This window comes from Astyanax mexicanus, chromosome 2 (assembly GCF_023375975.1).
Source record: "Astyanax mexicanus isolate ESR-SI-001 chromosome 2, AstMex3_surface, whole genome shotgun sequence".
Classification (NCBI taxonomy): domain Eukaryota; kingdom Metazoa; phylum Chordata; class Actinopteri; order Characiformes; family Acestrorhamphidae; genus Astyanax; species Astyanax mexicanus.
Window position 1 is genome coordinate 44,941,719 of NC_064409.1, and position 17,571 is coordinate 44,959,289.

At 39.5% G+C, this 17,571-nt stretch overlaps 1 long non-coding RNA gene across 2 annotated transcripts; it reads right to left on the reverse strand.

Moving 5' to 3' along the window:
- Window positions 1–1,117: 1,117 nt before the first annotated feature.
- Window positions 1,118–16,458, reverse strand: LOC125798984 (uncharacterized). Of its 2 annotated transcripts, none has more exons than XR_007437771.1 (2): window positions 16,219–16,458; window positions 1,118–1,210 (listed from the first exon to the last, which is right to left on the reverse strand). It is a non-coding gene; the product is annotated as an uncharacterized LOC125798984 (long non-coding RNA). The 2 variants fall into 2 exon arrangements; XR_007437772.1 differs by lacking the exon at window positions 16,219–16,458 and adding an exon at window positions 14,312–14,513.
- Window positions 16,459–17,571: the final 1,113 nt, after the last annotated feature.

Below are 17,571 nucleotides of genomic sequence, written 5' to 3' on the forward strand. Positions count from 1 at the left end.
CCGCGAGAATTACACACACTCCACACACATTCCAATGCAATGGAAATAAAAATATATATTCAATATTTTAATTAATTGGATTGATTTGCTATACATGTTTTATAGCAGGTTATTAGAGTTTTTATTACAGACAAAAACAGATTTTTTACAATTTTTTCTATCACTGAAGATAATTCAGGTTTGAATGTGTTGTTTATACTAAATCTAACTAATTCTCACTTATTCTCACTACTTTTCACTGATTTTCACTAATTCTCTGTCAGTGCTTTTCTCATTATGTCTTTTTCAGGGTATTTTTCAGAGGTGGAGATGCTGAACTACCTTGACTGGCTGGATGCGCACCACTCCCATTTCTCCAGGCCAAACTGTCTTGTTCTTCTTCACGGTAAAAACATGAAGCTCCTGTTTTTAAATACTGAAATGGAGTAGAAACAGAAGCCCTTTCAGCACTGTTCACACAGCACTACACTTTCAGAACCCTCTGAGGAGACTCTACTGAGTACAGCTGGGGAACTGAACCAGGATCCGAAAAGAAATAAAACTTTACTTTTTTAACAAAAATACAGCATCTCATTCACCTATATCCTTCATTTATTCACTTTTATATATCTGTTTTTTTTACGGATAACTTTACTTCATCATTTTTCTTAAGTTCATAAGATTATTTTATATTTGTATAAAGTTGATCAGTTTAATTTAAATTTTCATAGAGTTTTTAAGTTTTCGTTTACATTTCTAGAGTTGATAATTTTCCTTTATCAAAAAAAATCCTAAATCCAGGTGATTAAATGTACTCTGTGAGAATTGCTGAGGAGAAGACGTGTGTGTGGTTGGTTTAATTAGTGTGTGTTTTATAGAGTGTAATATAAAGAGAAAGCTGGAGATGGAGGTGGTGGAGGTGTGTAGAAGATGGTGTAAAGAATGTATATTTGATGAGTTGATTGTAATATAAAGAGTTGGAGATGGAGGTGGTGTGTAGAAGATGGTGTAATGTAAAGAATGTATATTTGATGAGTTGATTGTTATATAAAGAGTTGGAGATGGAGGTGGTGGAGGCGTGTAGAAGATGGTGTAATGTACAGAATGTATATTTGATGAGTTGAGAGCTCTGTAAGTATTAAAAGACTGAGTTCCGCTATCTTGCTCAGGCTGCTCTGCAGCGTCTATTCACAGGCGCGATCCCACTACTGATCGGCACGGGGGCTTTGACCTGCTCCGTCTCCGACCTGGGACGGTTCACCCCTCCTTAGGCGACCTGGTGGTCCCGAGCTCCCTCAGGAGCACCATATCGATACCGAACTTAGTGCGGACACCCGATCGGCATAGTGCACTGCAGCCCAGAACCCCTGAGCTCAAACGATCCGCCAGCCTCAGCCTCCCAGTAGCCTGGATTACAGGCGCGCGCCACTGCGCCCGGCGAGAGCAGAGCGGATCTGAAGCACGTTTAACCATCAGAACTAAACTCACTATATGTATATACTGACACCTGGAGGACACCGCGAGAATTACACACACTCCACACACATTCCAATGCAATGGAAATAAAAATATATATTCGTTATTTTAGTTAATTGAATTTATTTGCTATACATGTTTTATAGCAGGTTATTGGAGTTTTTATTACAGACAAAAAAAACAGATTTTTTACAATTTTTTCTATCACTGAAGATAATTCAGGTTTGAATGTGTTGTTTATACTAAATCTCACTAATTCTCACTTATTCTCACTACTTTTCACTGATTTTCACTAATTGTCTGTCAGTGCTTTTCTCATTATGTCTTTTTCAGGGTATTTTTCAGAGGTGGAGATGCTGAACTACCTGGACTGGCTGGATGAGCACCACTCCGATTTCTCCAGGCCAAACTGTCTTGTTCTTCTTCACGGTAAAAACATGAAGCTCCTGTTTTTAAATACTGAAATGGAGTAGAAACAGAAGCCCTTTCAGCACTGTTCACACAGCACTACACTTTCAGAACCCACTGAGGAGACTCTACTGAGTACAGCTGGGGAACTGAACCAGGATCCGAAAAGAAATAAAATTTTACTTTTTTAACAAAAATACAGCATCTCATTCACCTGTATCCTTCATTTATTCACCTATATATCTGTTTTTTACGGATAACTTTACTTCATCATTTTTCTTAAGTTCATAAGATTATTTTATATTTGTATAAAGTTGATCAGTTTAATTTATATTTTCATAGAGTTTTTAAGTTTTCTTTTATATTTTTAGAGTTGATAATTTTCCTTTATCAAAAAAAATCCTAAATCCAGGTGATTAAATGTACTCTGTGAGAATTGCTGAGGAGAAGAAGTGTGTGTGGTTGGTTTAATTAGTGTGTGTTTTATAGAGTGTAATATAAAAAGAAAGCTGGAGATGGAGGTGGTGGAGGTGTGTAGAAGATGGTGTAAAGAATGTATATTTGATGAGTTGATTGTAATATAAAGAGTTGGAGATGGAGGTGGTGGAGGCGTGTAGAAGATGATGTAATGTACAGAATGTATATTTGATGAGTTGAGAGCTCTGTAAGTATTAAAAGACTGAGTTCCGCTATCTTGCTCAGGCTGCTCTGCAGCGTCTATTCACAGGCGCGATCCCACTACTGATCGGCACGGGGGCTTTGACCTGCTCCGTCTCCGACCTGGGCCGGTTCACCCCTCCTTAGGCGACCTGGTGGTCCCGAGCTCCCTCAGGAGCACCATATCGATACCGAACTTAGTGCGGACACCCGATCGGCATAGTGCACTGCAGCCCAGAACCCCTGAGCTCAAACGATCCGCCAGCCTCAGCCTCCCAGTAGCCTGGATTACAGGCGCGCGCCACTGCGCCCGGCGAGAGCAGAGCGGATCTGAAGCACGTTTAACCATCAGAACTAAACTGACTATATGTATATACTGACACCTGGAGGACACCGCGAGAATTACACACACTCCACACACACATTCCAATGCAATGAAAATAAAAATATATATTCAATATTTTAATTAATTGGATTTATTTGCTATATAGGTTTTATAGCAGGTTATTAGAGTTTTTATTACAGACAAAAAAACAGATTTTTTTTTACACTTTTTTCTATCACTGAAGATAATTCAGGTTTGAATGTGTTGTTTATACTAAATCTCACTAATTCTCACTTATTCTCACTACTTTTCACTGATTTTCACTAATTCTCTGTCAGTGCTTTTCTCATTATGTCTTTTTCAGGGTATTTTTCAGAGGTGGAGATGCTGAACTACCTTGACTGGCTGGATGCGCACCACTCCCATTTCTCCAGGCCAAACTGTCTTGTTCTTCTTCACGGTAAAAACATGAAGCTCCTGTTTTTAAATACTGAAATGGAGTAGAAACAGAAGCCCTTTCAGCACTGTTCACACAGCACTACACTTTCAGAACCCACTGAGGAGACTCTACTGAGTACAGCTGGGGAACTGAACCAGGATCCGAAAAGAAATAAAACTTTACTTTTTTAACAAAAATACAGCATCTCATTCACTTGTATCCTTCATTTATTCACCTATATATCTGTTTTTTACGGATAACTTTACTTCATCATTTTTCTTAAGTTCATAAGATTATTTTATATTTGTATAAAGTTGATCAGTTTAATTTATATTTTCATAGAGTTTTTAAGTTTTCTTTTATATTTTTAGAGTTGATAATTTTCCTTTATCAAAAAAAATCCTAAATCCAGGTGATTAAATGTACTGTGTGAGAATTGCTGAGGAGAAGAAGTGTGTGTGGTTGGTTTAATTAGTGTGTGTTTTATAGAGTGTAATATAAAGAGAAAGCTGGAGATGGAGGTGGTGGAGGTGTGTAGAAGATGGTGTAAAGAATGTATATTTGATGAGTTGATTGTAATATAAAGAGTTGGAGATGGAGGTGGTGGAGGCGTGTAGAAGATGGTGTAATGTACAGAATGTATATTTGATGAGTTGATTGTAATATAAAGAGTTGGAGATGGAGGTGGTGGAGGCGTGTAGAAGATGGTTTAATTATGTAAAGAATATTTGATGAGTTGAGAGCTCTGTAAGTATTAAAAGACTGAGTTCCGCTATCTTGCTCAGGCTGCTCTGCAGCGTCTATTCACAGGCGCGATCCCACTACTGATCGGCACGGGGGCTTTGACCTGCTCCGTCTCCGACCTGGGCCGGTTCACCCCTCCTTAGGCGACCTGGTGGTCCCGAGCTCCCTCAGGAGCACCATATCGATACCGAACTTAGTGCGGACACCCGATCGGCATAGTGCACTGCAGCCCAGAACCCCTGAGCTCAAACGATCCGCCAGCCTCAGCCTCCCAGTAGCCTGGATTACAGGCGCGCGCCACTGCGCCCGGCGAGAGCAGAGCGGATCTGAAGCACGTTTAACCATCAGAACTAAACTCACTATATGTATATACTGACACCTGGAGGACACCGCGAGAATTACACACACTCCACACACATTCCAATGCAATGGAAATAAAAATATATATTCGTTATTTTAGTTAATTGAATTTATTTGCTATACATGTTTTATAGCAGGTTATTAGAGTTTTTATTACAGACAAAAAAACAGATTTTTTACAATTTTTTCTATCACTGAAGATAATTCAGGTTTGAATGTGTTGTTTATACTAAATCTCACTAATTCTCACTTATTCTCACTACTTTTCACTGATTTTCACTAATTCTCTGTCAGTGCTTTTCTCATTATGTCTTTTTCAGGGTATTTTTCAGAGGTGGAGATGCTGAACTACCTTGACTGGCTGGATGCGCACCACTCCCATTTCTCCAGGCCAAACTGTCTTGTTCTTCTTCACGGTAAAAACATGAAGCTCCTGTTTTTAAATACTGAAATGGAGTAGAAACAGAAGCCCTTTCAGCACTGTTCACACAGCACTACACTTTCAGAACCCACTGAGGAGACTCTACTGAGTACAGCTGGGGAACTGAACCAGGATCCGAAAAGAAATAAAACTTTACTTTTTTAACAAAAATACAGCATCTCATTCACCTGTATCCTTCATTTATTCACCTATTTATCTGTTTTTTTACGGATAACTTTACTTCATCATTTTTCTTAAGTTCATAAGATTATTTTATATTTGTATAAAGTTGATCAGTTTAATTTATATTTTCATAGAGTTTTTAAGTTTTCTTTTATATTTTTAGAGTTGATAATTTTCCTTTATCAAAAAAAATCCTAAATCCAGGTGATTAAATGTACTGTGTGAGAATTGCTGAGGAGAAGAAGTGTGTGTGGTTGGTTTAATTAGTGTGTGTTTTATAGAGTGTAATATAAAGAGAAAGCTGGAGATGGAGGTGGTGGAGGTGTGTAGAAGATGGTGTAAAGAATGTATATTTGATGAGTTGATTGTAATATAAAGAGTTGGAGATGGAGGTGGTGGAGGCGTGTAGAAGATGGTTTAATTATGTAAAGAATGTATATTTGATGAGTTGAGAGCGCTGTAAGTATTAAAAGACTGAGTTCCGCTATCTTGCTCAGGCTGCTCTGCAGCGTCTATTCACAGGCGCGATCCCACTACTGATCGGCACGGGGGCTTTGACCTGCTCCGTCTCCGACCTGGGCCGGTTCACCCCTCCTTAGGCGACCTGGTGGTCCCGAGCTCCCTCAGGAGCACCATATCGATACCGAACTTAGTGCGGACACCCGATCGGCATAGTGCACTGCAGCCCAGAACCCCTGAGCTCAAACGATCCGCCAGCCTCAGCCTCCCAGTAGCCTGGATTACAGGCGCGCGCCACTGCGCCCGGCGAGAGCAGAGCGGATCTGAAGCACGTTTAACCATCAGAACTAAACTCACTATATGTATATACTGACACCTGGAGGACACCGCGAGAATTACACACACTCCACACACACATTCCAATGCAATGGAAATAAAAATATATATTCGTTATTTTAGTTAATTGAATTTATTTGCTATACATGTTTTATAGCAGGTTATTAGAGTTTTTATTACAGACAAAAACAGATTTTTTACAATTTTTTCTATCACTGAAGATAATTCAGGTTTGAATGTGTTGTTTATACTAAATCTCACTAATTCTCACTTATTCTCACTACTTTTCACTGATTTTCACTAATTCTCTGTCAGTGCTTTTCTCATTATGTCTTTTTCATGGTATTTTTCAGAGGTGGAGATGCTGAACTACCTGGACTGGCTGGATGAGCACCACTCCCATTTCTCCAGGCCAAACTGTCTTGTTCTTCTTCACGGTAAAAACATGAAGCTCCTGTTTTTAAATACTGAAATGGAGTAGAAACAGAAGCCCTTTCAGCACTGTTCACACAGCACTATACTTTCAGAACCCACTGAGGAGACTCTACTGAGTACAGCTGGGGAACTGAACCAGGATCCGAAAAGAAATAAAACTTTACTTTTTTAACAAAAATACAGCATCTCATTCACCTGTATCCTTCATTTATTCACCTATTTATCTGTTTTTTTACGGATAACTTTACTTCATCATTTTTCTTAAGTTCATAAGATTATTTTATATTTGTATAAAGTTGATCAGTTTAATTTATATTTTCATAGAGTTTTTAAGTTTTCTTTTATATTTTTAGAGTTGATAATTTTCCTTTATCAAAAAAAATCCTAAATCCAGGTGATTAAATGTACTGTGTGAGAATTGCTGAGGAGAAGAAGTGTGTGTGGTTGGTTTAATTAGTGTGTGTTTTATAGAGTGTAATATAAAGAGAAAGCTGGAGATGGAGGTGGTGGAGGTGTGTAGAAGATGGTGTAAAGAATGTATATTTGATGAGTTGATTGTAATATAAAGAGTTGGAGATGGAGGTGGTGGAGGCGTGTAGAAGATGGTTTAATTATGTAAAGAATGTATATTTGATGAGTTGAGAGCGCTGTAAGTATTAAAAGACTGAGTTCCGCTATCTTGCTCAGGCTGCTCTGCAGCGTCTATTCACAGGCGCGATCCCACTACTGATCGGCACGGGGGCTTTGACCTGCTCCGTCTCCGACCTGGGCCGGTTCACCCCTCCTTAGGCGACCTGGTGGTCCCGAGCTCCCTCAGGAGCACCATATCGATACCGAACTTAGTGCGGACACCCGATCGGCATAGTGCACTGCAGCCCAGAACCCCTGAGCTCAAACGATCCGCCAGCCTCAGCCTCCCAGTAGCCTGGATTACAGGCGCGCGCCACTGCGCCCGGCGAGAGCAGAGCGGATCTGAAGCACGTTAAACCATCAGAACTAAACTGACTATATGTATATACTGACACCTGGAGGACACAGCGAGAATTACACACACTCCACACACATTCCAATGCAATGGAAATAAAAATATATATTCAATATTTTAGTTAATTGGATTTATTTGCTATACATGTTTTATAGCAGGTTATTAGAGTTTTTATTACAGACAAAAACAGATTTTTTAAAATTTTTTCTATCACTGAAGATAATTCAGGTTTGAATGTGTTGTTTATACTAAATCTCACTAATTCTCACTTATTCTCACTACTTTTCACTGATTTTCACTAATTGTCTGTCAGTGCTTTTCTCATTATGTCTTTTTCAGGGTATTTTTCAGAGGTGGAGATGCTGAACTACCTGGACTGGCTGGATGAGCACCACTCCGATTTCTCCAGGCCAAACTGTCTTGTTCTTCTTCACGGTAAAAACATGAAGCTCCTGTTTTTAAATACTGAAATGGAGTAGAAACAGAAGCCCTTTCAGCACTGTTCACACAGCACTACACTTTCAGAACCCACTGAGGAGACTCTACTGAGTACAGCTGGGGAACTGAACCAGGATCCGAAAAGAAATAAAATTTTACTTTTTTAACAAAAATACAGCATCTCATTCACCTGTATCCTTCATTTATTCACCTATATATCTGTTTTTTACGGATAACTTTACTTCATCATTTTTCTTAAGTTCATAAGATTATTTTATATTTGTATAAAGTTGATCAGTTTAATTTATATTTTCATAGAGTTTTTAAGTTTTCTTTTATATTTTTAGAGTTGATAATTTTCCTTTATCAAAAAATCCTAAATCCAGGTGATTAAATGTACTGTGTGAGAATTGCTGAGGAGAAGAAGTGTGTGTGGTTGGTTTAATTAGTGTGTGTTTTATAGAGTGCAATATAAAGAGAAAGCTGGAGATGGAGGTGGTGGAGGTGTGTAGAAGATGGTGTAAAGAATGTATATTTGATGAGTTGATTGTAATATAAAGAGTTAGAGATGGAGGTGGTGGAGGCGTGTAGAAGATGGTGTAATGTACAGAATGTATATTTGATGAGTTGATTGTAATATAAAGAGTTGGAGATGGAGGTGGTGGAGGCGTGTAGAAGATGGTTTAATTATGTAAAGAATGTATATTTGATGAGTTGAGAGCTCTGTAAGTATTAAAAGACTGAGTTCCGCTATCTTGCTCAGGCTGCTCTGCAGCGTCTATTCACAGGCGCGATCCCACTACTGATCGGCACGGGGGCTTTGACCTGCTCCGTCTCCGACCTGGGCCGGTTCACCCCTCCTTAGGCGACCTGGTGGTCCCGAGCTCCCTCAGGAGCACCATATCGATACCGAACTTAGTGCGGACACCCGATCGGCATAGTGCACTGCAGCCCAGAACCCCTGAGCTCAAACGATCCGCCAGCCTCAGCCTCCCAGTAGCCTGGATTACAGGCGCGCGCCACTGCGCCCGGCGAGAGCAGAGCGGATCTGAAGCACGTTTAACCATCAGAACTAAACTGACTATATGTATATACTGACACCTGGAGGACACAGCGAGAATTACACACACTCCACACACATTCCAATGCAATGAAAATAAAAATATATATTCAATATTTTAATTAATTGGATTTATTTGCTATATAGGTTTTATAGCAGGTTATTAGAGTTTTTATTACAGACAAAAAAACAGATTTTTTTTTACACTTTTTTCTATCACTGAAGATAATTCAGGTTTGAATGTGTTGTTTATACTAAATCTCACTAATTCTCACTTATTCTCACTACTTTTCACTGATTTTCACTAATTCTCTGTCAGTGCTTTTCTCATTATGTCTTTTTCAGGGTATTTTTCAGAGGTGGAGATGCTGAACTACCTTGACTGGCTGGATGCGCACCACTCCCATTTCTCCAGGCCAAACTGTCTTGTTCTTCTTCACGGTAAAAACATGAAGCTCCTGTTTTTAAATACTGAAATGGAGTAGAAACAGAAGCCCTTTCAGCACTGTTCACACAGCACTACACTTTCAGAACCCACTGAGGAGACTCTACTGAGTACAGCTGGGGAACTGAACCAGGATCCGAAAAGAAATAAAACTTTACTTTTTTAACAAAAATACAGCATCTCATTCACTTGTATCCTTCATTTATTCACCTATATATCTGTTTTTTACGGATAACTTTACTTCATCATTTTTCTTAAGTTCATAAGATTATTTTATATTTGTATAAAGTTGATCAGTTTAATTTATATTTTCATAGAGTTTTTAAGTTTTCTTTTATATTTTTAGAGTTGATCATTTTCCTTTATCAAAAAAAATCCTAAATCCAGGTGATTAAATGTACTGTGTGAGAATTGCTGAGGAGAAGAAGTGTGTGTGGTTGGTTTAATTAGTGTGTGTTTTATAGAGTGTAATATAAAGAGAAAGCTGGAGATGGAGGTGGTGGAGGTGTGTAGAAGATAGTGTAAAGAATGTATATTTGATGAGTTGATTGTAATATAAAGAGTTGGAGATGGAGGTGGTGGAGGCGTGTAGAAGATGGTGTAATGTACAGAATGTATATTTGATGAGTTGATTGTAATATAAAGAGTTGGAGATGGAGGTGGTGGAGGCGTGTAGAAGATGGTTTAATTATGTAAAGAATATTTGATGAGTTGAGAGCTCTGTAAGTATTAAAAGACTGAGTTCCGCTATCTTGCTCAGGCTGCTCTGCAGCGTCTATTCACAGGCGCGATCCCACTACTGATCGGCACGGGGGCTTTGACCTGCTCCGTCTCCGACCTGGGCCGGTTCACCCCTCCTTAGGCGACCTGGTGGTCCCGAGCTCCCTCAGGAGCACCATATCGATACCGAACTTAGTGCGGACACCCGATCGGCATAGTGCACTGCAGCCCAGAACCCCTGAGCTCAAACGATCCGCCAGCCTCAGCCTCCCAGTAGCCTGGATTACAGGCGCGCGCCACTGCGCCCGGCGAGAGCAGAGCGGATCTGAAGCACGTTTAACCATCAGAACTAAACTCACTATATGTATATACTGACACCTGGAGGACACCGCGAGAATTACACACACTCCACACACACATTCCAATGCAATGGAAATAAAAATATATATTCGTTATTTTAGTTAATTGAATTTATTTGCTATACATGTTTTATAGCAGGTTATTAGAGTTTTTATTACAGACAAAAACAGATTTTTTACAATTTTTTCTATCACTGAAGATAATTCAGGTTTGAATGTGTTGTTTATACTAAATCTCACTAATTCCCACTTATTCTCACTACTTTTCACTGATTTTCACTAATTCTCTGTCAGTGCTTTTCTCATTATGTCTTTTTCATGGTATTTTTCAGAGGTGGAGATGCTGAACTACCTGGACTGGCTGGATGAGCACCACTCCCATTTCTCCAGGCCAAACTGTCTTGTTCTTCTTCACGGTAAAAACATGAAGCTCCTGTTTTTAAATACTGAAATGGAGTAGAAACAGAAGCCCTTTCAGCACTGTTCACACAGCACTATACTTTCAGAACCCACTGAGGAGACTCTACTGAGTACAGCTGGGGAACTGAACCAGGATCCGAAAAGAAATAAAACTTTACTTTTTTAACAAAAATACAGCATCTCATTCACCTGTATCCTTCATTTATTCACCTATTTATCTGTTTTTTTACGGATAACTTTACTTCATCATTTTTCTTAAGTTCATAAGATTATTTTATATTTGTATAAAGTTGATCAGTTTAATTTATATTTTCATAGAGTTTTTAAGTTTTCTTTTATATTTTTAGAGTTGATAATTTTCCTTTATCAAAAAAAATCCTAAATCCAGGTGATTAAATGTACTGTGTGAGAATTGCTGAGGAGAAGAAGTGTGTGTGGTTGGTTTAATTAGTGTGTGTTTTATAGAGTGTAATATAAAGAGAAAGCTGGAGATGGAGGTGGTGGAGGTGTGTAGAAGATGGTGTAAAGAATGTATATTTGATGAGTTGATTGTAATATAAAGAGTTGGAGATGGAGGTGGTGGAGGCGTGTAGAAGATGGTTTAATTATGTAAAGAATGTATATTTGATGAGTTGAGAGCGCTGTAAGTATTAAAAGACTGAGTTCCGCTATCTTGCTCAGGCTGCTCTGCAGCGTCTATTCACAGGCGCGATCCCACTACTGATCGGCACGGGGGCTTTGACCTGCTCCGTCTCCGACCTGGGCCGGTTCACCCCTCCTTAGGCGACCTGGTGGTCCCGAGCTCCCTCAGGAGCACCATATCGATACCGAACTTAGTGCGGACACCCGATCGGCATAGTGCACTGCAGCCCAGAACCCCTGAGCTCAAACGATCCGCCAGCCTCAGCCTCCCAGTAGCCTGGATTACAGGCGCGCGCCACTGCGCCCGGCGAGAGCAGAGCGGATCTGAAGCACGTTAAACCATCAGAACTAAACTGACTATATGTATATACTGACACCTGGAGGACACAGCGAGAATTACACACACTCCACACACATTCCAATGCAATGGAAATAAAAATATATATTCAATATTTTAGTTAATTGGATTTATTTGCTATACATGTTTTATAGCAGGTTATTAGAGTTTTTATTACAGACAAAAACAGATTTTTAAAAATTTTTTCTATCACTGAAGATAATTCAGGTTTGAATGTGTTGTTTATACTAAATCTCACTAATTCTCACTTATTCTCACTACTTTTCACTGATTTTCACTAATTGTCTGTCAGTGCTTTTCTCATTATGTCTTTTTCAGGGTATTTTTCAGAGGTGGAGATGCTGAACTACCTGGACTGGCTGGATGAGCACCACTCCGATTTCTCCAGGCCAAACTGTCTTGTTCTTCTTCACGGTAAAAACATGAAGCTCCTGTTTTTAAATACTGAAATGGAGTAGAAACAGAAGCCCTTTCAGCACTGTTCACACAGCACTACACTTTCAGAACCCACTGAGGAGACTCTACTGAGTACAGCTGGGGAACTGAACCAGGATCCGAAAAGAAATAAAATTTTACTTTTTTAACAAAAATACAGCATCTCATTCACCTGTATCCTTCATTTATTCACCTATATATCTGTTTTTTACGGATAACTTTACTTCATCATTTTTCTTAAGTTCATAAGATTATTTTATATTTGTATAAAGTTGATCAGTTTAATTTATATTTTCATAGAGTTTTTAAGTTTTCTTTTATATTTTTAGAGTTGATAATTTTCCTTTATCAAAAAATCCTAAATCCAGGTGATTAAATGTACTGTGTGAGAATTGCTGAGGAGAAGAAGTGTGTGTGGTTGGTTTAATTAGTGTGTGTTTTATAGAGTGCAATATAAAGAGAAAGCTGGAGATGGAGGTGGTGGAGGTGTGTAGAAGATGGTGTAAAGAATGTATATTTGATGAGTTGATTGTAATATAAAGAGTTAGAGATGGAGGTGGTGGAGGCGTGTAGAAGATGGTGTAATGTACAGAATGTATATTTGATGAGTTGATTGTAATATAAAGAGTTGGAGATGGAGGTGGTGGAGGCGTGTAGAAGATGGTTTAATTATGTAAAGAATGTATATTTGATGAGTTGAGAGCTCTGTAAGTATTAAAAGACTGAGTTCCGCTATCTTGCTCAGGCTGCTCTGCAGCGTCTATTCACAGGCGCGATCCCACTACTGATCGGCACGGGGGCTTTGACCTGCTCCGTCTCCGACCTGGGCCGGTTCACCCCTCCTTAGGCGACCTGGTGGTCCCGAGCTCCCTCAGGAGCACCATATCGATACCGAACTTAGTGCGGACACCCGATCGGCATAGTGCACTGCAGCCCAGAACCCCTGAGCTCAAACGATCCGCCAGCCTCAGCCTCCCAGTAGCCTGGATTACAGGCGCGCGCCACTGCGCCCGGCGAGAGCAGAGCGGATCTGAAGCACGTTAAACCATCAGAACTAAACTGACTATATGTATATACTGACACCTGGAGGACACAGCGAGAATTACACACACTCCACACACATTCCAATGCAATGGAAATAAAAATATATATTCAATATTTTAGTTAATTGGATTTATTTGCTATACATGTTTTATAGCAGGTTATTAGAGTTTTTATTACAGACAAAAACAGATTTTTTAAATTTTTTTCTATCACTGAAGATAATTCAGGTTTGAATGTGTTGTTTATACTAAATCTCACTAATTCTCACTTATTCTCACTACTTTTCACTGATTTTCACTAATTGTCTGTCAGTGCTTTTCTCATTATGTCTTTTTCAGGGTATTTTTCAGAGGTGGAGATGCTGAACTACCTGGACTGGCTGGATGAGCACCACTCCGATTTCTCCAGGCCAAACTGTCTTGTTCTTCTTCACGGTAAAAACATGAAGCTCCTGTTTTTAAATACTGAAATGGAGTAGAAACAGAAGCCCTTTCAGCACTGTTCACACAGCACTACACTTTCAGAACCCACTGAGGAGACTCTACTGAGTACAGCTGGGGAACTGAACCAGGATCCGAAAAGAAATAAAATTTTACTTTTTTAACAAAAATACAGCATCTCATTCACCTGTATCCTTCATTTATTCACCTATATATCTGTTTTTTACGGATAACTTTACTTCATCATTTTTCTTAAGTTCATAAGATTATTTTATATTTGTATAAAGTTGATCAGTTTAATTTATATTTTCATAGAGTTTTTAAGTTTTCTTTTATATTTTTAGAGTTGATAATTTTCCTTTATCAAAAAATCCTAAATCCAGGTGATTAAATGTACTGTGTGAGAATTGCTGAGGAGAAGAAGTGTGTGTGGTTGGTTTAATTAGTGTGTGTTTTATAGAGTGTAATATAAAGAGAAAGCTGGAGATGGAGGTGGTGGAGGCGTGTAGAAGATGGTGTAATGTACAGAATGTATATTTGATGAGTTGATTGTAATATAAAGAGTTGGAGATGGAGGTGGTGGAGGCGTGTAGAAGATGGTTTAATTATGTAAAGAATGTATATTTGATGAGTTGAGAGCGCTGTAAGTATTAAAAGACTGAGTTCCGCTATCTTGCTCAGGCTGCTCTGCAGCGTCTATTCACAGGCGCGATCCCACTACTGATCGGCACGGGAGCTTTGACCTGCTCCGTCTCCGACCTGGGCCGGTTCACCCCTCCTTAGGCGACCTGGTGGTCCCGAGCTCCCTCAGGAGCACCATATCGATACCGAACTTAGTGCGGACACCCGATCGGCATAGTGCACTGCAGCCCAGAACCCCTGAGCTCAAACGATCCGCCAGCCTCAGCCTCCCAGTAGCCTGGATTACAGGCGCGCGCCACTGCGCCCGGCGAGAGCAGAGCGGATCTGAAGCACGTTAAACCATCAGAACTAAACTGACTATATGTATATACTGACACCTGGAGGACACCGCGAGAATTACACACACTCCACACACATTCCAATGCAATGGAAATAAAAATATATATTCAATATTTTAGTTAATTGGATTTATTTGCTATACATGTTTTATAGCAGGTTATTAGAGTTTTTATTACAGACAAAAACAGATTTTTTACAATTTTTTCTATCACTGAAGATAATTCAGGTTTGAATGTGTTGTTTATACTAAATCTCACTAATTCTCACTTATTCTCACTACTTTTCACTGATTTTCACTAATTGTCTGTCAGTGCTTTTCTCATTATGTCTTTTTCAGGGTATTTTTCAGAGGTGGAGATGCTGAACTACCTTGACTGGCTGGATGCGCACCACTCCCATTTCTCCAGGCCAAACTGTCTTGTTCTTCTTCACGGTAAAAACATGAAGCTCCTGTTTTTAAATACTGAAATGGAGTAGAAACAGAAGCCCTTTCAGCACTGTTCACACAGCACTACACTTTCAGAACCCTCTGAGGAGACTCTACTGAGTACAGCTGGGGAACTGAACCAGGATCCGAAAAGAAATAAAACTTTACTTTTTTAACAAAAATACAGCATCTCATTCACCTGTATCCTTCATTTATTCACTTTTATATATCTGTTTTTTTTACGGATAACTTTACTTCATCATTTTTCTTAAGTTCATAAGATTATTTTATATTTGTATAAAGTTGATCAGTTTAATTTAAATTTTCATAGAGTTTTTAAGTTTTCGTTTACATTTCTAGAGTTGATAATTTTCCTTTATCAAAAAAAATCCTAAATCCAGGTGATTAAATGTACTCTGTGAGAATTGCTGAGGAGAAGACGTGTGTGTGGTTGGTTTAATTAGTGTGTGTTTTATAGAGTGTAATATAAAGAGAAAGCTGGAGATGGAGGCGGTGGTGGTGTGAAGAAGATGGTGTAATGTAAAGAATGCATATTTGATGAGTTGATTGTAATATAAAAAGAAAGCTGGAGATGGAGGTGGTGGAGGTGTGTAGAAGATGGTGTAAATAATGTATATTTGATGAGTTGATTGTAATATAAAGAGTTGGAGATGGAGGTGGTGTGTAGAAGATGGTGTAATGTAAAGAATGTATATTTGATGAGTTGATTGTAATATAAAGAGTTGGAGATGGAGGAGGTGTGTAGAAGATGGTGTAATGTAAAGAATGTATATTTGATGAGTTGATTGTAATATAAAGAGTTGGAGATGGAGGTGGTGGAGGCGTGTAGAAGATGGTGTAATGTACAGAATGCATATTTGATGAGTTGATTGTAATATAAAGAGAAAGCTGGAGATGGAGGTGGTGGAGGTGTGTAGAAGATGGTGTAAAGAATGTATATTTGATGAGTTGATTGTAATATAAAGAGTTGGAGATGGAGGAGGTGTGTAGAAGATGGTGTAATGTAAAGAATGTATATTTGATGAGTTGATTGTAATATAAAGAGTTGGAGATGGAGGTGGTGGAGGCGTGTAGAAGATGGTGTAATGTACAGAATGTATATTTGATGAGTTGAGAGCTCTGTAAGTATTAAAAGACTGAGTTCCGCTATCTTGCTCAGGCTGCTCTGCAGCGTCTATTCACAGGCGCGATCCCAATACTGATCGGCACCGGGGCTTTGACCTGCTCCGTCTCCGACCTGGGCCGGTTCACCCCTCCTTAGGCGACCTGGTGGTCCCGAGCTCCCTCAGGAGCACCATATCGATACCGAACTTAGTGCGGACACCCGATCGGCATAGTGCACTGCAGCCCAGAACCCCTGAGCTCAAACGATCCGCCAGCCTCAGCCTCCCAGTAGCCTGGATTACAGGCGCGCGCCACTGCGCCCGGCGAGAGCAGAGCGGATCTGAAGCACGTTTAACCACCAGAACTACACTCACTATATACTGTCACCTGGAGGACACAGCGAGAATTACATACACTCCATACACTCCATGCACACACACACACACACACACACACACATCTACAGTATATTTTCACTAACTTAACTGATGACTCTGACGCCATAAATATAATTTTACTTAAATACCACATTCACTGCAGTAAATAGAAGGGTAATAAGCGCTCTTTCACCTGCTTCATGAACGAATTTAAGTCGTATTATTCTTCATTAGTTAAATTAAAAACTGGAAATTTGCTAGAATCATCTCACACCAGATCTCTAGTAACCTTTTGTTCTACGTTTATCATTGTATAACCTTGCTTCTCTGTTCTGTTTGTTTGTGTATGCCTCCCCTAGCTTCTAAATTGTAGCTATATTATTCTCTACAAGAGTTTGTATTATTGTATATTGTTTTGTTTTGTGTGTTGCTAATAAAAAAAAAGTATATTTTCACTACAGTATTTCTACTTTCTTCTTGTGTCTGAGGGAATGAAGTTTGGCCTATACGACACACGTAACACCACACATCGACACAAAAACTGGAGAAATAAGAGAGAGATTCGCATTTTCTAGCTGGAAATGAAGACACTGCCTGCTCAGTCTTGATTGCCTTTATTGGTTTGGTAGAACCCGAGATACAGACCCCTAAATTCTGCAAAATTGCATCTGAAAATAGTGCACCACAGGCGTCCAGAGAACGCCACTTTTCCACCGCATATAAACAGTCGTGATCTACAGGATTTGTTCTAAAAGAATTCAAGGGCTTTCCAATGCCACCTTGGTTGTCTTTATTGGTTTAGAGCACATGTGTCAAACACAAGGCCCGCGGGCCAAATGTGGCCCGCCACGTCTTTTTATGTGGCCCGCGAGAGCTTGTAAGATCTTAGTGTCTATAATAAATAAGTCAGAAGCGTTCTTTGACCAAAAAATACATTTCCCACAATGCTTGTCGATTGTATTACCCGCAAAGTTACGGCTTACTGACACTACACGGCAGTGTAGTCATTGATGTGGAAACCCTGCCGGAGGGAAGGTGTAACTTCGCGGGTGGAATTGAGACATATAAATGTTTATCCCATAATGTCCAGAAA